General features: G+C 43.9%; 1 long non-coding RNA gene across 1 annotated transcript in view; it reads right to left on the bottom strand.

Annotated features, from left to right (window-relative positions):
• Positions 1-1,309: 1,309 nt before the first annotated feature.
• LOC308482202 overlaps positions 1,310-20,436 on the bottom strand; it is a 143,169-nt gene continuing 124,042 nt past the window's right edge. The window contains exon 2 of the long non-coding RNA XR_013989145.1: positions 1,310-1,590. This is a non-coding gene — a long non-coding RNA (uncharacterized lncRNA). The remainder of the gene's footprint in view (positions 1,591-20,436) is intronic.

The following is a 20,436-nucleotide window of genomic DNA, read 5'->3' on the forward strand; positions in this document are numbered from 1 at the left end:
TCTCTCCGCGGTCAGCTGCGCGGCCGGTAGGGAACCAAGCTGACTGGCAACAACCTTGTAGGTGCGGCTAAGGCTGTTTATCATCATGAAGCAAAACACTTCCTCCTGAAGACGGAAATTGCGTTCCACCATCTGTTGACGCAGAAACTTCATTTCTGTCAGGTGCGCTTGAACATCTCCATCAGGCGCAAGTCTCAGATTGGTCAATTTCTCAAAATACAGCAACGCTGAAGAACCAGCATCTCTCTGATGCGTTGTACGCAGCGTGTCCCATACTTCTTTCGCATTTTCTAAATGCTGAACATGCACCAACTGATCATCTGAGACACACAGAATTATAACAGTCCTGGCCCTTACATTCCGTGATTCCCAACCTCCGGTTGGTGCTGCAGGGATGGGGTTTTCAATTACATCAAAAAGCCTCTGATTCTGCAGCAGGGCCTTCATCTTTACAGACCAAGATGAATAATTGTCATTGGATAAGGGAGGAGGGCAAGGCAAACCTCCCCCTTTCTTGGCATCCATCTTGAAGCCAAGCCTCCAGCTCACAATGTCAAACAAAACTGTAAAATCCAACAGTTGTTTTTTTCTTTCTCACGCAGCAAAACTGCAAGTTGTTTACGCTCTTTGCACCTGGCAGCTAAACTCAGGCTGCTATTGAAAAGTCCCTTCCAAGAGCTCGTAAACCTTGTAGCCAAAACATTCTCTGGTTTTGTTTCGCTTTCCCAGGCTCACAGTCCAGCCCCTTTGCCAGTAACTTTCCGTTACCGTTGCCTAGCAACAATGCATTTCAATAGGACATCTTATCTACCACAAAAATTTGTGGAATGCAGGCTTCAGCCTTCAAGCTGCAGGCCTCTTCTCCCGGAGCTCTTGTTTTCTTTGAAACGCAGCTCCGTGAACCAGGGAATTAATCTTCCTGCGTTCACACATTTAGCCCGAAATGCAGCATACCTTGCTCTGGAAAACACCTCTTCTTTCCACCAGCTGTCTGTGGAGCCTCTGGCATCTTTCAGACGCTTCTCTTCCTCCTTGGAGCAAAGGAGGACAATCCACCAGCCTCTCATGCAGATGTTCGATGAATCGCAACCATCCGAAGGCTGCCACTGTTGGAATTCTGCCTGGGTCAGAGGAATGTGCCACAAGCGTAGGCACCGGCAGATATTCCTGTCGACCTCCCCGCGTCTCCCAACCTCTGCTGATAAGCAGGCGAGGTCCGGCGATTCTTCTCAGATGTATGAGAGGAACACACCGTTCTTCCTCTCTCCCCTTTGGTGTCCCCAGGGAGGGGAAAGAAGCAGACAGAAAACTATTTACATCATTTATTTCTGCCTCTTACATCAGTACAGAGAATCATGTCTGCACTCAACAACAGCAACAAGAAAACTCCTCCCAAGTACATCCAGTACGGGTCATATGACACACACACACACACTGAGCTAACATCCGGTGCTCAGTACAGAATGGACTGCCCCTTTGTTCCCATGGCAACAGTCACAAACATCCTGTCTGGCTTTCCAGCCACAAGCAGCTGGCTGAGCTGCTAGAGCCTTTGCTTGCTGCAGCATTGGTGCTTTATGGTAACACTATCTATCTATCATCTGTCTTTGTTTCTCAGTTTGATCCTTTTACATGGCTTTGTATGTTTTGTTGTGTTTTATGCATTGTGACTTACCATTATTTTTATTGATTATACTTTAGCAATTCTTTATTGTAACTGATAATGTTAAACTGCTTAATTATTATTTGCTAGTATTTAATTTTACTGTTTACTATTATACCCTAATGGATTCCTGAATATTGTTTTATATATTGTTTATTTTAAAGTTATTGTGACTTCTTTGTATTGAATCAGATTATTATTATTACATGTGTGATCTTTGCTATCTATTTTGTTGTTTCTTCAGCTTGTAAAGTGCCTTGTGTATAGTAATATAGAAAGTGAAGTGAAATGAAATTGTGGATTCATCAGCATTTATTATGCCTGTGAGGCAGAAGCATCTCTGGATACAAACTGCTGGACTGAAAAAAAGACCATTGCCTCTTGATGTGAGGTCTGGGCAACATAAAGCTTCTGCCCAATAAATCTGCTAGATATATAGTGTCCCAGGACAGTATTCTTTGAAGGGGGGGGGGAGTAGTGGCGGTCCTGTAACAGATATACTGTATCACTATTTATCCACAATGGGGTGAAGAAATTGTGGCCCTCTAGATGTTACTGTGGGACGCGGGTGGCATTGTGGTCTAAACCACTGAGCCTCTTGGGCTTGGCAATCAGAAGGTCAGCAGTTCGAATCCCTGCAACTGGGTGCTCTGTCCCAGCTCCTGACAAACTAGCAGTTCGAAAGCACACCAGTGCAAGGAGATAAATAGGTACCACTGAGCCGGGAAGGTAAATGACGTTTCTGTGCACTCTGGCACTTGTCCCGTTGAGCCAGAAGCAGTTTAGTCATACTGGCCACATGACCCAGAAAGCTGTCTGTGGACAAACGCCGGCTCCCTCAGCCTGAAAATGAAATGAGCGCCGCAACCCCATAGTCACCCTTGACTGGACTTAACCATCTGGGGTTTACCTTTACTAGACTGATTGGGAATGATGAAGCTGGAATCTCGCAACATCTGAAAGGCCATAAGGTTATTATTTATGTTACAAAATTGCCTTGAAACTGGGAAGGTTCCTTCCAGAGGCAGATTTAGGACAATGTGGTTGGTTCTGCCGCACTTGACACTGAACTAAGGGGCACTGCAGGACATCACAACTATGGACTACTGTAATGCACTCTGTGTGGGACTACCTTTGAAGGTGGCCCGGAAAGACAACTAATCCAGAATGTGGCAGCTAGACTGGTGACTGGGAGTGGCCGCTGAGACAATATAACACTGGTCCTGAAGGCCTACATTGGCTCCCAGCACTCGGAAGAGCACAACTCAAAGTCTTGGTGCTGACCTTTAAAGCCCTAAATGGCCTTGGCCCAGTATACCTGAAGGAGCATCTCCACCCCCATCATTCAGCCTGGACACTGAGATCCAGCTCTGAGGGCCTTCTGGTGGTTCCCTCACTGTGAGAAGCGAAGCAGAGGGCCTTCTTGGTAGGGTCACCCACCCTGTGGAACTCCCTCCCATCAGATGTCAAGGAAATATGCAACTATCTGATTTTTAGAAGACATCTGAAGGCAGCCCTGTTTAGGGAACTTTTTAATGTTTGATGTTTGATGTTTTATTGCTTTATTGTTTTTATTATTGACATTCTGTTGGGAGCCACCCAGAATGGCTGGGGAAACCCAGCCTGATGGGCGCCAAATTTTGGCCTTGCACAGGACACTGCTAAAATTTGAAAGACCAAAGTCCGCCTCTGCTTCCTCACACATGGTTTTAACATGGGAGATGGCTCTTCTGAGATTCACCTACACAAGCCCCACCTGCCATTCCTTGTGGCGATGGCATAATTCCTACCAGATAGGAAGAAAAGAAGCATCTCCAAGTCTATACAGTGACCAAGCTGAGATCTCAACCCAACTAGCCGGCCCCATTTCAGGCTATCCAGTTACTATAATGATCTTGCATTTCTGTACAGTGGTACCATGGGTTAAGAACTTTGTGGTACCTCGGGTTAAGAACTTTGCTTCAGGATGAGAACAGAAACCGCACAGCAGCAGCACGGTGGCAGCAGGAGGCCCCATTAGCTAAAGTGGTACCTCAGGTTAAGAACAGTTTCAGGTTAGGAACGGACCTCCAGAACGAATTAAGTTCTTAACCCTAGGTACCAGTGTATCTAAATGATTGAGGAAAAAGCAACACCAACAGAAACACCCAGGAAGCTTATCAACAAGACCCATGACTTTCACAATGTAACAGCGCATTGTTATATGTGAAATGCTCCCATTTACAATTGCTAATATGATTATAATTCTCTCAGAGGTGTTGTGGCCATCTGCAGAAACTTGATAGAATTCCAACCCCACATTTCAAGAAATCTCATTTTTATTCAGCAGGGCAGCACAATGCCTGAATGCTGTAAAGAACGTTTGCATTTTGAAGAGCAATATCTAACATCAGCACTCCTTTTGGAGGTGGGGAGTAGATATTTTCAAAGAAAACCAGCCCATGAATCTTTAAAACAGGAACCTTCTCAGTTTTTTTTCCCTGGTTACACAGGCAAAAGTAGGGAACACATTTTGTAGCCATTAGAGCAGGCATTTTATAAATGTGGTTTCTTATATTTTGAGATCCCTCTCCATTTCTGTTACTACATCACATCACTTAGGATGGCCACTTCCATATGTTTAAAGATCCACCTTATTAGGTAGTGGGTTGGCAGAGAAATAATTACATGAAGAATTACTGATCCGATTACTATTTCCATATATAGTGGTACCTCGGGTTAAGTACTTAATTCGTTCCGGAGGTCTGTTCTTTACCTGAAACTGTTCTTAACCTGAAGCACCACTTTAGCTAATGGGGCCTCCTGCTGCCGCCGCGCCACCAGAACCCGATTTCTTTTCTTATCCTGAAGCAAAGTTCTTAACCTGAAGCACTATTTCTGGGTTAGCGGAGTGTGTAACCTGAAGCGTATGTAACCTGAAGCATATGTAACCTGAGGTACCACTGTAACGGTGCAAAGAATCTTGTGTTCTCTGCATCAGAAATGGGAGATGATAGAGTTCAGGAGGTGAGAAAACACAGCAAGATGTTTGTGAAACCTTTACTGAATCCATGTTAAGGTGTTAGCATTTAAAGCACTGGAGGCATGCACATGATGTTCAGTGACATGTTTTTCTCAGGCTTCTCTGCCCCCCCTTCTTTTATAAAAAGCAGCCACAGAAGCTAAAAACTATTGTAGAAGACCAAGTCTTTCCCCTCTGACAATTTCCCTGCTGACACCCCCTGCCCTGCAAGCTTATTTCTCTCTCCCATATTGAGAATATGGAAGAGTTTCAGATAAACTTCCCCAACCAACCCTTTGCAGTCAATCCCCTCTTTCTTTCTTCCAAAGTTACCTACCAGCTGGACAGAGGCAGAAGCAGGAAAGTCTCCCTCATCTACTGCTTGCTGTCAAGGCACCTAGAATGCTGCAACATTATCATCCCAGGCCCAAGGAACCTGCCAATTGTTCCACACAGCCGGCAGGCAGCAAAAGGTGAGACAGGCAATTTCCACACCTCTTCCCCCATCTCCACAGAAACATTTTTTTAAAGCCTCTCAAGTAGTTGCCTGCCAACTGTTCCACGTAGCTGGCAGGCAGCAAAACAAAGCAGAGTTACAAATGTGTAGGTGCAGGTGTGAAAAAATAAGACAGGAGCAGGAAAAGGAGAGGAGAGGGAGAGGGCGACACAACAGCTCTTTATTTTTTTAGTCTAGACGACCAGATGACTTCTGCATCCATATCTAGCTTCTAAATTTGAGTGTTTTCCCAGAAAAGTAACAAGTACGAAGGTGTGATAAGAAGATATCACTTGTTCAAACCTCCTAACTAAACTCCAGACGTGCTGTAAAAAAATTCATGCTCCGAGGTTAAATATCATTGATTCCCCTGTTAATGGGATTATTTTCTGTACTCTCACCAGTTATGGCTACAGGAAATTATTTGCGGCAATCCATATCTCTGTCACATCCCGTAGGAGATCCTGGTTAGGCCACCAAGAGCTTAGCATATAGCTGATTTAATATTTGTCCCAAGGCAGCCCATAACCTGAATTCAAAACAGTGATGTGGACGATAGTCAAAATACCTACAATCTCAAAAATAAAAACAGCTGCAGCAAATCCAACTCATAAAAGCAGCAAATTCAAAAATTAAATGCCATTCAACGATGGAGGGAATCTGTCTGGTTGGTGTTAATTGCTTCTCAGGCACATTAGTTCACACATTCAGTTGTGAGTCATCAAAAGTTGAATAACCAGCTGTTATGTATGGAAGTAAAAAAACCAGCCCATACATGCTGTCTACAGAGCTGGATTTAGGAAAGCATGAATGGTGCAGGGAAATTGGACATGTAGCCGAGGAAAGCGCCATCTCAAAGCCTGGTAATAATAATAATAATAAATAATAATAATAATAATAATAATAATAATAATAATATATTTATACCCCACCCATCTGGCTGGGTTTCCCCACCCATTCTGGGTGGCTCCCAACAGAATACAGTGGAACCTTGGTTATCGAACAGCTTAGTTGATGAACAAATCGGTTCCCAAACACCGGAAACCCAGAAGTAAGTGTTCCAGTTTTCGAACATTTTTCAGAAGCCGAATGTCCGACATGGCTTCCGCTTGAGTGTAGGAAGCTTCTGCAGCCAATCAGAAGCCGTGCCTTGGTTTTTGAATGTTTCGGAAGTCGAATGGACTTCTGGAACGGATTACGTTCGAGAACCAAGGTAGCACTGTATTAAAAACATGGTAAAATATTAAACATTACAAACTTCCCTAAACAGGGCTGCTTTCAGAAAAGTCAGAGAGTTGTTGATTTCCTTGACATCTGATGGGAGGGCATTCCACAGGGCGGGCACCACTACCGAGAAGGCCCTCTGCCTGGTTCCCTGTAATCTCGCTTCTCGCAGTGAGGGAACCGCCAGAAGGCCCTCGGAGGTGGGCCTCAGTGTCCGGGCTGAACGATAAGCACTTGTCAGGTGTCAAGAAGAAGGGGGGAGCTCTGGCAGGGTCTAGAGTTCTCCTGCCTCTTTCACAAAGCTGGGCAAGCACTTCCCAGGCTTTGGTAAGGAGGAAGGAGGGCTCTAGGACACCACCAGAGCAGTCATGCCTCCTTCCCAAATCCTAGTGCCTTGTTTACCCAGCTTTGGGAAAGCAGGGCTGGGAGGCATCGGATGTTGGACTCACACAGGGCAGCATATTACCAAGATCTGCCCCCGCTGCTCCATTGGTTGAAACAAGTGCTCAGCTTTACTTAGGCCTGCAGAAGAGCTGTATGTAACTTGGAAAAATAGCACCCCAAGTTCTGCTCATCAGTTGGCACAAGAATGATATCGTCCTTCTTGCTCTGTGGTTCTGTGGGACCAACGTGGCTACTAAGTCCATGTGGCCACGTGTTCTACATCCTTTTGAGAAGGATCTAAAGCAGCTTTTACACATGACTGTGACAAGCGGCTGGCTTGTGTTAGAAAGCCCATAACATGCTTATGAATCTCAGTGCTATTTTGCTGGGGAAAGAGGTGCTGGAACTCACAGTGGATGCCTCCTTATTTCGGTTATACAGTGGTACCTCGGGTTACATACGCTTCAGGTTACATACGCTTCAGGTTACAGACTCTGCTAACCCAGAAATAGTACCTCGGTTTAAGAACTTTGCTTCAGGATGAGAACAGAAATCGTGCGGCAGCAGCGGGAGGCCCCATTAGCTAAAGTGGTGCTTCAGGTTAAGAACAGTTTCAGGTTAAGCACAGACCTCCAGAACGAATTAAGTTCTTAACCTGAGGTACCACTGTAATGGCAATGACGCCCACCTGAGAGGTGCCAGAAGTGAGTTCTGGTGAGTTCTTGCTGGGTGAAAAAAAACCCTGCTTATGATATACTTAATATTCAAAACGGAGAGGGGTTCATGATTGGCGCTGGTATCATGATTGGTGATTAGCTATTTTCTTTTGGCATGCCTCCCTTCATTTTTCCACGGAGACTTTTTTTTTTTGTATTCAGTTGTCACCCTTTTATTTTTCATGAGAGCAGACACCTATACTCCTCTCTCACATTTCTCTCACATTATTTTTAATTATCAAAACATAACACAGAATTTAAACTAGCTAAAGCATTAAAGAAGGCAAGCACTTTCTTGTGACACATTCCTGCTCTCAAACAACCAAGTAGCCTCCTCAAATAACTAACCAGATATAACTAACCTATGCATGTTTACTCACAGGTCAGTTCCACTGCATGCAATGGGCCTTACTCTCAAGTAAATATGCATGAAATTGCAGCCTACATTAGAGAGGGTGGGCGCACTTATACAATTTACTCACAATTTATTCATAGTGTTTCTTGTAACTGCTCTTAAAGGTGTTTACAACATATGGATTAATCCATATATTTAATATGCAATTGCTGTAATCCTTAACCACTGTGTTAGGACACACTGCTTAAGAAAATAAATATGCAAGCAGTAAATATATGCCTAATGAGAACAAGAACACTAAAATATTTTTAAGCTCAACCGTAAAAGCACCCACAGTATAGTCCCTGACTTTTTTTTACACTTAAATCTCCCCAAAAGACCATTATGTCCTCTGACAACCGTTAAAGATTTATTGAACAATCAGAATTCAAAACTTTTGGGCTTATACTGCCCTCCAGGGGCATGTTCTGGAAAAAATAATAAAATCCTTACATGGAATTTTTACAGGCACCTAATAAACTACACTTCACCAACAGAAATAAGATCACATTATAAATGGTATATTCTCATAAAGGAAGTCTGAAATGTATTGTGATCTCAATTATTCTGGAACGAAATATCTCCCACACATCTCATTGGCCTCTCTCTCTCTCTCTCTCTCTGTGTGTGTATTGTCATTTAAGGTTTTCAAAAATCTTCTCCTATGCAAACTGAACTGGCCAAGAATGAAATATTAAAAGTTTTTGCAACTGTTTGAAATAGTTTCCACAATATGCAGTGTAAAGTGTGAGACAAGATCCCAAATTAATGTCTATGCTTTTGACATTTCAGAAGCCTAAAAATTCAGTTAATTTAGCTTCATCCAAAAGATTGTTTGGCTGAGCTTTCAAGAATACACAGAAATAACTGTCCTGACTTCAGAGAATCCAGCTTGAGGCATGCCTGAAAACTTCAGTCTTCATAAATTCCAATATGAATGGATAGGATTCATATCCCCAAAAGTGATGTTACAGTTGTGCAGGTCCATTAGAGGTCACCCTCAGTTTCTGTTGCTGTGGCCTGAGGATGTGGGCAGGACAATTGCATTGGTGAGACCAACTACAGGCCCTCTCCATTTCTGCCCAACATAGCTGCACCATTCATTGGTTTTCGAATGTCTCGGAAGCAAAACTTTTTGGTTTCCAAATGCCGAAAACCCGGAAGTAAATGCTTCTGTTTTCAAATGCGCCTCAGGAGTCAAATGGCTTCTGCTGCATGTTTTTCAATTTTCTCCACTGAAATTGAAATTCTCCCTTTGCACCTCAGTTTTTGAACGTTTTGGAAGCCGAACGGTCTTCCAGAGCGGGTTACGTTCAAAAACTGAGGTATGACTGTATAGTAAACTTACTGGATAGGTACAGGGAGTGGTTAAGGCCTCCCCACATGAGGGAGTGGTATGCCCACCACCATGAAAGAGACTGTTCTCTCTGGATCCAGAGATTTTCGAAAACTACCTCACAGTCTCCAATATTTCCATTCTGGGCAAGGTGACCCAGAGGTGACCCAAGGTCAGGTGGTACCTGGTGCAAAAAATTGCTTGTCACCCCCCCACACACACACATTGCATTTTTTGCGAACGTTGCCCAGAATTATTAAGCTTTTTTATAGGGAGGGTTGGCTGCGAAACAGATACGCCTGCAGATCACACAAATCCGACCGACGATTACATAAAACAGTGCAAGCACTGCCCGCCAGGGCTGTCAGCGCCACCAGCCAGGGGTGCGAGCACCACCCACCGGGGGTGTGAACACTGCCCGCCTGAGGGTGCCAGGCTGATCATCGGGTGTGTTTGTGTGATCAGCGGGCGGATTTTCATAACGGCAATTGTGCCAATCACAAAAATCTGCCCACTGGGGGTACAAACACTGCCACATCGATCTACCCAGGGGGGGATTTTGTTACACCCCTGGCATGACAACCAAGGCAGACCGCACCCCCCACACCCCCTTGCCACGCCCCTGAAGTGATCAAGGTCCATGTGGAGGAAGCAAATTATCTAGACCAATTTCAATCTAGTTTCAGACCTGCTTTTAGTATTGACACAGTCTTGGTTTGCCTTGCTTGATGATCTTTTACTGGAGAGATGCTCTGTTGGTTTTCCTTAATCTCCTAGCAGCTTTTGACACCATGGATGATGGTGTCCTTCTGGAATGACTCAAGGGGTTGGATGTTCATGGCATTACAGGGGTTCTACTTCTATCTTGGAACTGCCAAGTGCCCCGGGGGAAAATGGGACATCCATTTTTTTTGCACAATTTTTTTTTTAAAGTGTATTATCTATCTAGCTATACACATACACACACACACAGACACATTTTTATTAGTTTTTTTAACATATCATTTCCAACAATCATTTAACATAACTTCTTATCTTATACAATATTTTAGACTTCCGTCAACAACCTCTGAAGATTTTCCGTTCTTTATCACTTGTTCTGCATTTGTTAATTTCTCTATTAATTTTTAATTATCATTAACTAATAATTCTCTTCATAGTCTTCCTTACAATATTTCGTATAGTCCTCCTTACAGAACTTCTTGCAGTCCTACAATTGCTTTTCAGATAGTTCAGATATTTACTTCAGTCTTCTAAGAATCTCTGGTCCCGCAGGTTTTGAAACCTTCTTGTTAAGTTAGCTAATTCTGCATTGTCCATTAGTTTCATTTGCCATTCTTCTTTCATCAGTATTTTTTTTTGCACAGTATCAGTCATTTTGAGTGCCGCATCCTCATGCTTCACTCTCTCCCCGAAAAAGCACTTTTCTTGGGGCCACAATCTTGCACGGGGCCCATAAACATGTGTTTTGGGGCAAGAATGAGGTGTGGGTCATGTGACTTGCCCTTGAGAACATCCCATCCTGGTTTTGGCTTTAAAAAAGGTGGTTTGTATGCCATCTGCAGGGTAATTACCAGAAAGTAGCACTATGGGTCTGTTGCTTGTTCCCATAGCTTTTGGGGTGTTGTTTGTCACCCCTTTGGGAGAAAAGGCCGTTTAGGAATTTAATTATTATTAATTTTTTTTTTTAAAAAAACAACCGATATCTACCTGCTTTTGCACTTTCCAAATGCTGCAACTCATTTCTGGGCTCTGATAAATTATACATGAGTGAGCTTTCGAGACAGGAAATGTTTTTTTTCTTCTAATACATATTGAAATGTGGATTTTGAAATGGTCCTGCCCGTAGACTGTCTCACCAGAGTGGTGCATGCTCTAGTTATCTCTCGCTTGTATTACTGCAATGCGCTCTAAGTGAGGCTACCTTTGAAGGCGACCCGGAAACTACAACTAATCCAGAATTCGGCAGCTAGACTGGTGACTGGGAGCGGCCGTTGAGACCACATAACACCGGTCCTGAAAGATCTACATTGGTTCCCAGTACGTTTCCAAACAGAGGGACGCGGGTGGCGCTGTGGGTTAAACCACAGAGCCTAGGACTTGCCAGCAGTTCGAATCCCCGTGACAGGGTGAGCTCCCATTGCTCAGTCCCTGCTCCTGCCAACCTAGCAGTTCGAAAGCGTGTCAAAGTGCAAGTAGATAAATAGGTACCACTCTGGCGGGAAGGTAAATGGTGTTTCCGTGCGCTGCTCTGGTTTGCCAGAAATGGCTTGGTCATGCTGGCCACATGACCCGGAAGCTGTACGCCGGCTCCCTTGGCCAATAAAGCGAGATGAGCGCCGCAACCCCAGAGTCGGCCATGACTGGACCTAATGGTCAGGGGCCCCTTTACCTCTACCTTTACATTTCCAAGCACAATTCAAAGTGTTGGTGCTACCAGACTTTTAGAAAACATCTGAAGGCAGCCCTGTTTAGGGAAGCTTTTAATGTTTAACAGACCACTGTATTTTAATATTTTGTTGGAAGCCACCAGAGTGGCTGGGGAAACCCAGCCAGATGGGCAGGGTATAAATAAATTATTATTATTATTATTATTATTATTATCATCACTCAGTTTTCTAACAAGTGTAGAAATGGGATGGAATCAGCATATATGTGAATGTAACACGGGCCATCCCTTATTCAAACACAGAGAGATTTTGCTTCAAGACTCTTTAGCCACCAGGTGGCTCCACTTTTTCATATAATGGGGAAAGTGTTTGGGCATCTGCCTAGCTAAGAAAGAATCAAGGCAGAAAACTCATTGAAATACATACCCTTCTACTTTTCATTGTTAAAAATAGTTACGCTCATGTTCTTGAAACAAACACCACTGCTGCTCTGCCAAGGCCCATTGCCTGAGTCTCTTCCTCTTACATATTAATGAACGCTCTCCTGGACTGGCCCTCTTCAGTGTTAGAATAAAAGAATTATAGACTTGACTGTCATCTGGTCAAACCCTGTGCATTGCAGAAATGTTTTGCCCAATGTGGGGTTTGAACCAATGACCTTGAGCTATCTTGTGCTGCACTAAATATTCTCCAGTTTTTCTAGTTGACAAAACGGATTCCTGTAAGTCATTCTTGTGCCTATACTGCAATTCAGTCTAACTTGCCTAATCTCCACTGTCTGAAACAACCATTTTTCAAAATCCGCACATCCTCAAATTTTGCAATGCCACATAATTACAAAGGAAAATGCATAAATCAGTGAAGATAGCGTACAGAAATTCATTCTGTTAAGCAAATTTGCTTCACAAAGATATGCACATTAGGAGAAGTTATCATTAAAATACTGATATGTTTGGATGAGGCCTTTTGTAAAGAAATGAAAACTGATAGGGGAATTTGGAGAACTGAAGAAAAATTAGAAAAATCAGAAACAGAGAGAAACTGAAATTGACAGATTTGCCCATCCTTAGGTGCTCTGCTTTTTGCCTCTCCTGGCCACTCTGCATTCATTGCCACATGATAGAGTGATGATCATTTGCTTAGATGACTTTAAAGGGGTCTTTAAAAGGGAGAAGATGTCTACTGATAACTACGAATAACTATTAGCCAAGGCATCTTAAATGGCCATGTTTAAAGAGGCAACAAGCAAAACTGGAAAATGGGGTAACTGTGCCCCTGAAGCACCAGGTGTGCAGCCTGGGATTCATTTTGGACTCACAGCTGTCCATGGAGGCGCAGGTCAATTCTGTGTCCAGAGCGGCTGTCTACCAGCTCCATCTGGTACGCAGGCTGAGATCCTACCTGCCTGCGGACTGTTTTGCCAGAGTGATGCCTGCTCTAGTTATCTTCCACTTGGAATACTGCAATGCGCTCTACGTGGGGCTACCTTTGAAGGTGACCTGGAAACTGCAATTAATCCAGAATGTGGCAGCTAGACTGGTGACTGGGAGGGGCTGCCGGGACCACATAACACCGGTCCTGAGGGATCAGCATTGGCTCCCAGTACGTTTCCGAGCACAATTCAAAGTGTTGGTGCTGACCTTTTAAGCCCTAAATGGCCTTGGTCCTGTATACCTGAAGGAGTGTCTCCACCCCTATCATTCAGCCCGGACACTGAGGTCCAGCTCCGAGGGCCTTCTGGTGGTTCCCTCATTGCGAGAAGTGAGGTTACAGGGAACCAGGCAGAGGGCCTTCTCGGTAGTAGCACCCACCCTGTGAAATGCCCTCCCATCAGATGTCAAGGAAATAAACAACTATCTGACTTCTAGAAGACATCTGAAGGCAGTCCTGTTTAGGGAAGTTTTTAATATTTAATGCTGTATTGTTTTTAACACTTGATTGGGAGCCGCTCAGAGTGGCTGAGGAAACTCAGCCAGATGCACGGGGTATAAATAATAAATAAATTATTATTATTATTATTATTATTATTATTATTATTATTATTATTATTTCCCTGACTTTGGTTTTAACTCCATTTTTTCCCTAATGCATCCAAATAGCTTCATTAGCATTTTGTACAGCAAACCAATCCTACTGTGACTGGCACTATGGAGGAAGTTTTTTTGAAAAAGCATCAGTGCTCAAAAAATTGTCTTATACATACACATGAACACAGCTGGTTGGGGCAGGGAGTTAGGCTTTTAGAATTATTATTATTATTATTATTATTATTATTATTATTACTACTACTACTACAAAATTCAATGTCCTTATGTCACCCTTTTTCTGCAGCTTCATTTTATATACTGTTGTTCTGGTTTCACTTTTTTAAAAATTGCTGAAAACTACCTTCAAAAACTAAGAAAGAAGAAAAAGGAGGGGAAGTGAAATGAAATGTTTAAAACATTACTTATAAAAGGACAGCAAAATAATGTATAGAATATTGTAGTGATAATATTAGATGAAAACCATGGAAGGTAAAACCATCATCATCATGGCTTTTATAGACAGCCAGTGAGGGTGTTTCTGGTTCCTTCTATGACCACCTATAAAAAAATAAACATTAACAAGAGCCAATCATGGGGCAAACTTCTTTAGCAACATAATAGAAGATGGAAAGAAGGTAAGACTTTATCTTTGGGAAGCCTGGAAAAATGCTTAAGTGTTGTGGACCGTTGTTCATATATTGTACTGTCATACTGCGAAATAAATGATAGAGCTAGTTTCTGGCTGAGGGTTTGGAGCAATGAGCTATGAATGAGCACAAGCTTTCTCAGGCGGTCAGTTTATAAACAGAGCTCCCAGGTCCCACTTTGATGTCTTAACAGAATTATTGAACTTTCTGCCACACACATTTCAAACAGATGGATCTAATACAGGCATTCACTTCAAAACAAACAAACAAACAAAACAGAGCTGGGCATGAGAAAGCAATAAAACCATCCTGCTGTGATTCTATGCTTCTTAATAATAATAATAATAATAATAATAATAATAATAATAAATCTTGAGATTTCTACAGCAGGCAATAGAGGCTGAATATATATATATACATATGTGCTGTGAAAATGTTTTAAAAAAACAACATTTAAATATCTATATTGAATTTGCCATTAGCTCACCATCGCCATCTAGTGTAACCTTGGTAGAATGCACTTAAAGCGCACTTAGAACGTTATATTTGCAGCTGTGTAGCTGAGTCCATACTTGCTGAAGTGAATGCCACCAACCCGAGTCTAACTATATCACATCATTAACTATTTACTTAGAAAACGCAGGTATAGTATTTGAGTGACTTGTGTTAGGGTACCTACAACCACAAAATAGCAACCCCCTTCGCCGTCAGGGAAGAAGGGACAAGTGAAGATCAACATCAGGAGGGGAATAATGATCTATACAGTGGTACCTTGTGTTACGGATAGGTTCCGTCCCGGAGGCCCCTCCGTAAGGTGAAATGCCTGCAACTCGAAGCACTGCGTCTGCGCAGGTGCACGGCACGATTTGGCGCTTCTGTGCATGCGCAAGTGGTGGAACCCGGTGTGGCGTTAGTACGGAGCCCCCGGTCATCTCATGGACTGTTGACCCGTACACCACTAGTCCGCTGCCACCAACCAGGTCCTCCCTGGTAAAATCACTTCAGTCTCAGTCAAGTTCTCAATTAATAAAGAAGAGTGTATTTTATTTCAGACACAAACAAACTTTTACAGCATTCTAAACGTGGTTGGATCAGGGACACAGGTGGCGCTGTGGGTTAAACCACAGAGCCTAGGACTTGCCGATCAGAAGGTTGGTGGTTCGAATCCCTGTGATGGGGTGAGCTCCCATTGCTTGGTCCCAGCTCCTGCCAACCTAGCAGTTCACAAGCACGTCAAAGTGCAAGTAGATAAATAGGAACCGCTCCGGTGGGAAGGTAAACGGCGTTTCCGTGCGCTGCTCTGGTTCGCCAGAAGCAGCTAGTCATGGTGGCCACATGACCCAGAAGCTGTACGCCGGTTCTCTCGGCCAATAAAGCGAGATGAGCGCCGCAACCCCAGAGTCGGTCACGACTGGACCTAATAGTCAAGGGTCCCGTTACCTTTACCTTACTTCATGTTATGGGCAGGATCCGTTCTGGAGACCCTTCCGTAAGGTGAAATGCACACAACTCGAAGCACAGCTCAATTTGGCACGTCTACACATGCGCAAGTGGCGGAACCCAGAAGTAACCCATTCTGGTACTTCTGGGATGCTGTGGGATGTAACACGAAAAGATGCAACATGAAGGTATGACTGTATTAGGCCTTGTTGATCCTACTGCCTGAGGCAGTCATCTCACCTTGCCTCATACGTGGGCTGGCCTTGTTTCAGAGTTAAGCAGTCTTGCCCAAAGAACCTGCAGAACGTGCCCACAGATGACAAATGCTATGCTGGAACAGGGTCTTTCTTGTTCTCCTTTGGCCATTCATTTGCTTAAAAGAACCTCAGCTGCTCGTATTGTGGCTGATTAGGTGTGTTTTGCTTAGCTCCAGATAAGATACCTTGCCTTCTGCAACCTTTGAAGCTTCTGCTGCAGTCATCCACAGTAACCTTTTCCATTCAGCTCGGAGATCTTTCTCTGTGTGTTCAATATGGTTTCCATCTGAGTAATTGATAGCAGGCTTTAAACACCTCTTAATCGGAACTTCAAACACAGGGCTGAAATGATTAAATCTCAGCAGCCTGGAATGTCTTCCATAACTAAAGCGGGGTGGGGCGGTGTGGGGGACGGTACTTTAAAGGCAAAATTCTAATGGGCAAAGAATAATGCATCGAGATAAATGGCTACAGGACTCTGAAAGTGAAGCCCTGTCAGCGAGAGCATTCCTGCAGCTACGCTCGCTCAGATCTTTTGAGATTAAAGAGATGCTTCATTTTCAGGCTGTAGAACCAGTGATCTTTAGGTTAATGTGGCACAATTTTGCACTTATTTTCTTAGGACTGTAAATGGTGGAGAGAATAGGCAGAGGTATTAAAGTATGTGATTGTTCAGCTAGGGTTGTCATGCGTCTGGGAAATCCCAGACATGTCCTCTTTTTGGGGGGCCAATATGCCCATTTGGGAGGATTTTTACATTTTAAAGGAAATAACATATAGAATAAGAGAACAAGAAGAACATATGTTTAGAAAAGATTGGAAAATGTTTATTTAATATATGGGTGAAAACATTTGAAAACGTTGGCATTAAGATAAATTCAACAGTGCAAATAAGTTTTGAAGGAGGTAATAATGGAATATTTAATGGTTATTTTACGTAAAATATGCAGGGATTTATGGCAGGCATAGGCAAACTCCGGCCCTCCAGATGTTTGGGACTACAATTCCCATCATCCATAGCTAACAGGGGTGATAGGAATTGTAGTCTCAAACATCTGGAGGGCCAGAGTTTGCCTATGCCTGATTTATGGTATGTAAAATGAACCATGGAATGAGATGAAAGGAAGTCACTGAAATTTAAGGTTGTTTAAATGAATATTCTAAAATGTAAAATTAAAAAACTTTATATAGATATGTTGTTGTTGTTTAGTCGTTTAGTCGTGTCCGACTTTTCGTGACCCCATAGACCAGAACACTCCAGGCACTCCTGTCTTCCAGTGCCTCCCGCATTTTGTTCAAACTCATGCTGGTAGCTTCGAGAACACTGTCCAACCATACCGTTCTCTGTTGTCCCCTTCTCCTTGTGCCCTCCATCTTTCCCAGCATCAGGGTCTTTTCCAGGGAGTCTTCTCTTCTCATGAGGTGGCCAAAGTATTGGAGCCTCAGCTTCACAATCTGTCCTTCCAGTGAGCACTCAGGACTGATTTCCTTATAGATATATAAAGATTTTCAGTGGTTGGTACCATTCCCTATGACTAGCAAGGTCAGAATAAATCATGCAAAATACTGACCTATAATACTTACACATAACAAGCAAAAGCTGCAACAGAAGAAACATTATGCTAATTTGTTCAATTTGCATACTTTATGCAGGTTGCAGAATTCAGGTATTCATGGTCTAGAATTTGGATTGCCCAAGTGCAAAACTGCAATGCTTTCAGAATAGAATACACCTATCTTTTATCATAATTACACCACTGCATCTTTATTGGCTGCAAATCACCCTCTCTTTGGGGAATCACCAAGGGGGCTTTGGACTCGTGTTTCTGAATCCTCCTGCCACAGACCAAACCTCTTTTCAAATTAAGGAAAGTTTCAGAAGTCACTTGGTATGGAGAGAACAAAAGTCTGAAGTCCCAAGTAGCATGCAGAACTCTGTGGTCTTGGGTGCACCTAAAATACCGTATTTTTTGCTCTATAAGACTCACTGTTTCCCTACTAAAAAGTAAGGAGAAATATGTGTGCGTCTTATGGAGCGAATGCAGGCTGCGCAGCTATCTCAGAAGCCAGAACAGCAAGAGGGATTGCTGCTTTCACTGCGCAGCGATCCCTCTTGCTGTTCTGGCTTCTGAGATTCAGAATATTTTTTTCTTGTTTTCCTCCTCCAAAAACTAGGTGCGTCTTGTGGTCTGGTGTGTCTTATAGAGCGAAAAATACAGTAGCTCTTTGGACCCCAGCCAATGTCTTGTCTCTCCAGAAATTTGAGAGGGTTTGTTTGAGAAACAAACACCTGGAGTGCAGGTACTATGAATGTCCTCCTGCTCCATTTACTATATGGGGATGTAAAAGTAATTCAACCAAAATCCTCTAGGTGGCATAAATAAACCTGAGATTTCGTTCCCAGAACCAACCAGAGATCATTAAAAGCTGCAGCTTTCCCAGTTCAAAAGGGAATGAGTGGGAAGCGCACAGCGAAGATGTTGAAAAGCTGACGCACATCTCAGTTCAGAGCCAAGCACAGGCTTTGGTGTCAAAGCTCTTGTGGCTTCACATTTCAATTCATATTTTTCCCCTCCAAGCAACTATAGTCATCTGGGAGCGCCGGACGTACGATTACGGCAAAACAAGTAGCACAAAAATATGTATTTTTTCTCATGTTAGCACAAAAACAGTTATTTGGAAGAAGAAGGTTTTTGGTGAAGAATAGATCACAGCCTATCCAGGTCAAATTCTGTTTGGATGCTAGCCAAGAAGACATCCGTCAGTGAAGCAGAAAAGGAAGGAATTCCTTCCAGTGCTGTAGCATGGAAGAGGCCACAGGGGTAGTTGCCCTGGACACAAAATTGTTAAAGGTAAAGGTAAAGATACCCCTGCCTGTACGGGCCAGTCGTGACCGACTCTAGGGTTGTACGCTCATCTCACTTAAGAGGCTGGGAGCCAGCGCTGTCCGCAGACACTTCCGGGTCACGTGGCCAGCGTGACAAAGCTGCTCTGGTGAGCCAGCACCAGTGCAGCGCACGGAAACGCTGTTTACCTTCCTGCTATAAAGCGGTACCTATTTATCTACTTGCACTTAGGGGTGCTTTCGAACTGCTAGGTGGGCAGGAGCTGGGACCGAATGACGGGAGCTCACCCCGCCGCGGGGATTCGAACCGCCAACCATACGATCGGCAAGTCCTAGGCACTGATGTTTTACCCACAGCGCCACCCGCATCCCTATTGTTAGGGGGTGCAAAATTTCAATCCCCCCTGTGCTGCCTCAATACAGCTGTGTGCTTCTGTCACTGGGCTCCATTGAAAATATTTCCTCCAGGTGAACCAGGAAGTGATCTCTCTAGACCAGTGTTTTTCAACCACTGTTCCGCGGCACACTAGTGTGCCGCGAGATGTTGCCTGGTGTGCCGTGGGAAAAATTGAAAAATTCGAAAGATGTTTTTTTTAAAAAAATTCAAATTTTCGCCCACTAGGCGGGCGCCGGACTGTGTCCTGGGTATGGGGTGGGGTGGGGTTTTTGACCCTCGGCCAGCAGGGGCGCCGATTGGCGCTCCTCAGGGGGACACCCTCCACTTTTCTGATGTCTGGGCTGTGATTGGTCCAGACTCCAGCCTGGACCTATCACAGTAGGACATCATCTTCCGACTTCCTTCCCGCCCGAGCACAGTGTGAGCAGCAGTGGAGAGAAGAAGACATCACGACTCGAGTCACCAGGAGGACTGGAGAAGTTGTCATTTTATTTCTCTTCAGTCTCCACTGAATGCCTTGACTGGGTTATAGCTCAGCATCAGTTGGTGGAAAGGACATGACTTTACAGGAGCAGAAGGAACTAACTGAACTGAGACAAAATCAGGCCATCCAGTTTTGATTCATACGGCATACTTCCCTGCATGCTCTCTGTAGCTGAGGACAGTTTGGAGCCAAAGGGGCAGGACAAGCCAAATGTCAGCTGGGCAGCTGCAAGGCATACCAGAATGACAGAGCCACCACCCTGTCTGCAGCCCCATCACTCATGATGTCCAGAGTGGAAGGGGGGGTGGCAGAGACAGGATCAAGCCAGATGCTGTCAGTGTACCCCCTCCTTCCCTTGAACACCCTGTTTTGAGACTTCCTGTAGGCTATCACCAACACGGACCCCACTAGTGGTACCTTGGCCTATTGCTAGACACCCAACAAACCAAAGTGATGCACCAACAAGCACAAAGCAACCCCTCTGCAGTGCCACAAATCCAACTCTATGATGCACCATTGGAAAGTATTGATCACTTCTCCTACCTCAGTGTCCACAAGGCCGACACTGATGCCAAAATCCACCATCGCCTGAACTCTGCGATTGCAGCTTTCTCCCGATTGAAGTGCAGAGTGTTTGAGAACTGGGACATTCGCAGGGAAACTAAAATGTTTGTTTACAAAGCTATTGTACTACCAACCTTACTGTATGCTTGTGAAACATGGACCACTTATAAA

This window comes from Podarcis pityusensis (assembly GCF_964106645.2).
Source record: "Podarcis pityusensis genome assembly, chromosome: 7".
NCBI classification, from domain to species: Eukaryota; Metazoa; Chordata; class Lepidosauria; order Squamata; family Lacertidae; genus Podarcis; species Podarcis pityusensis.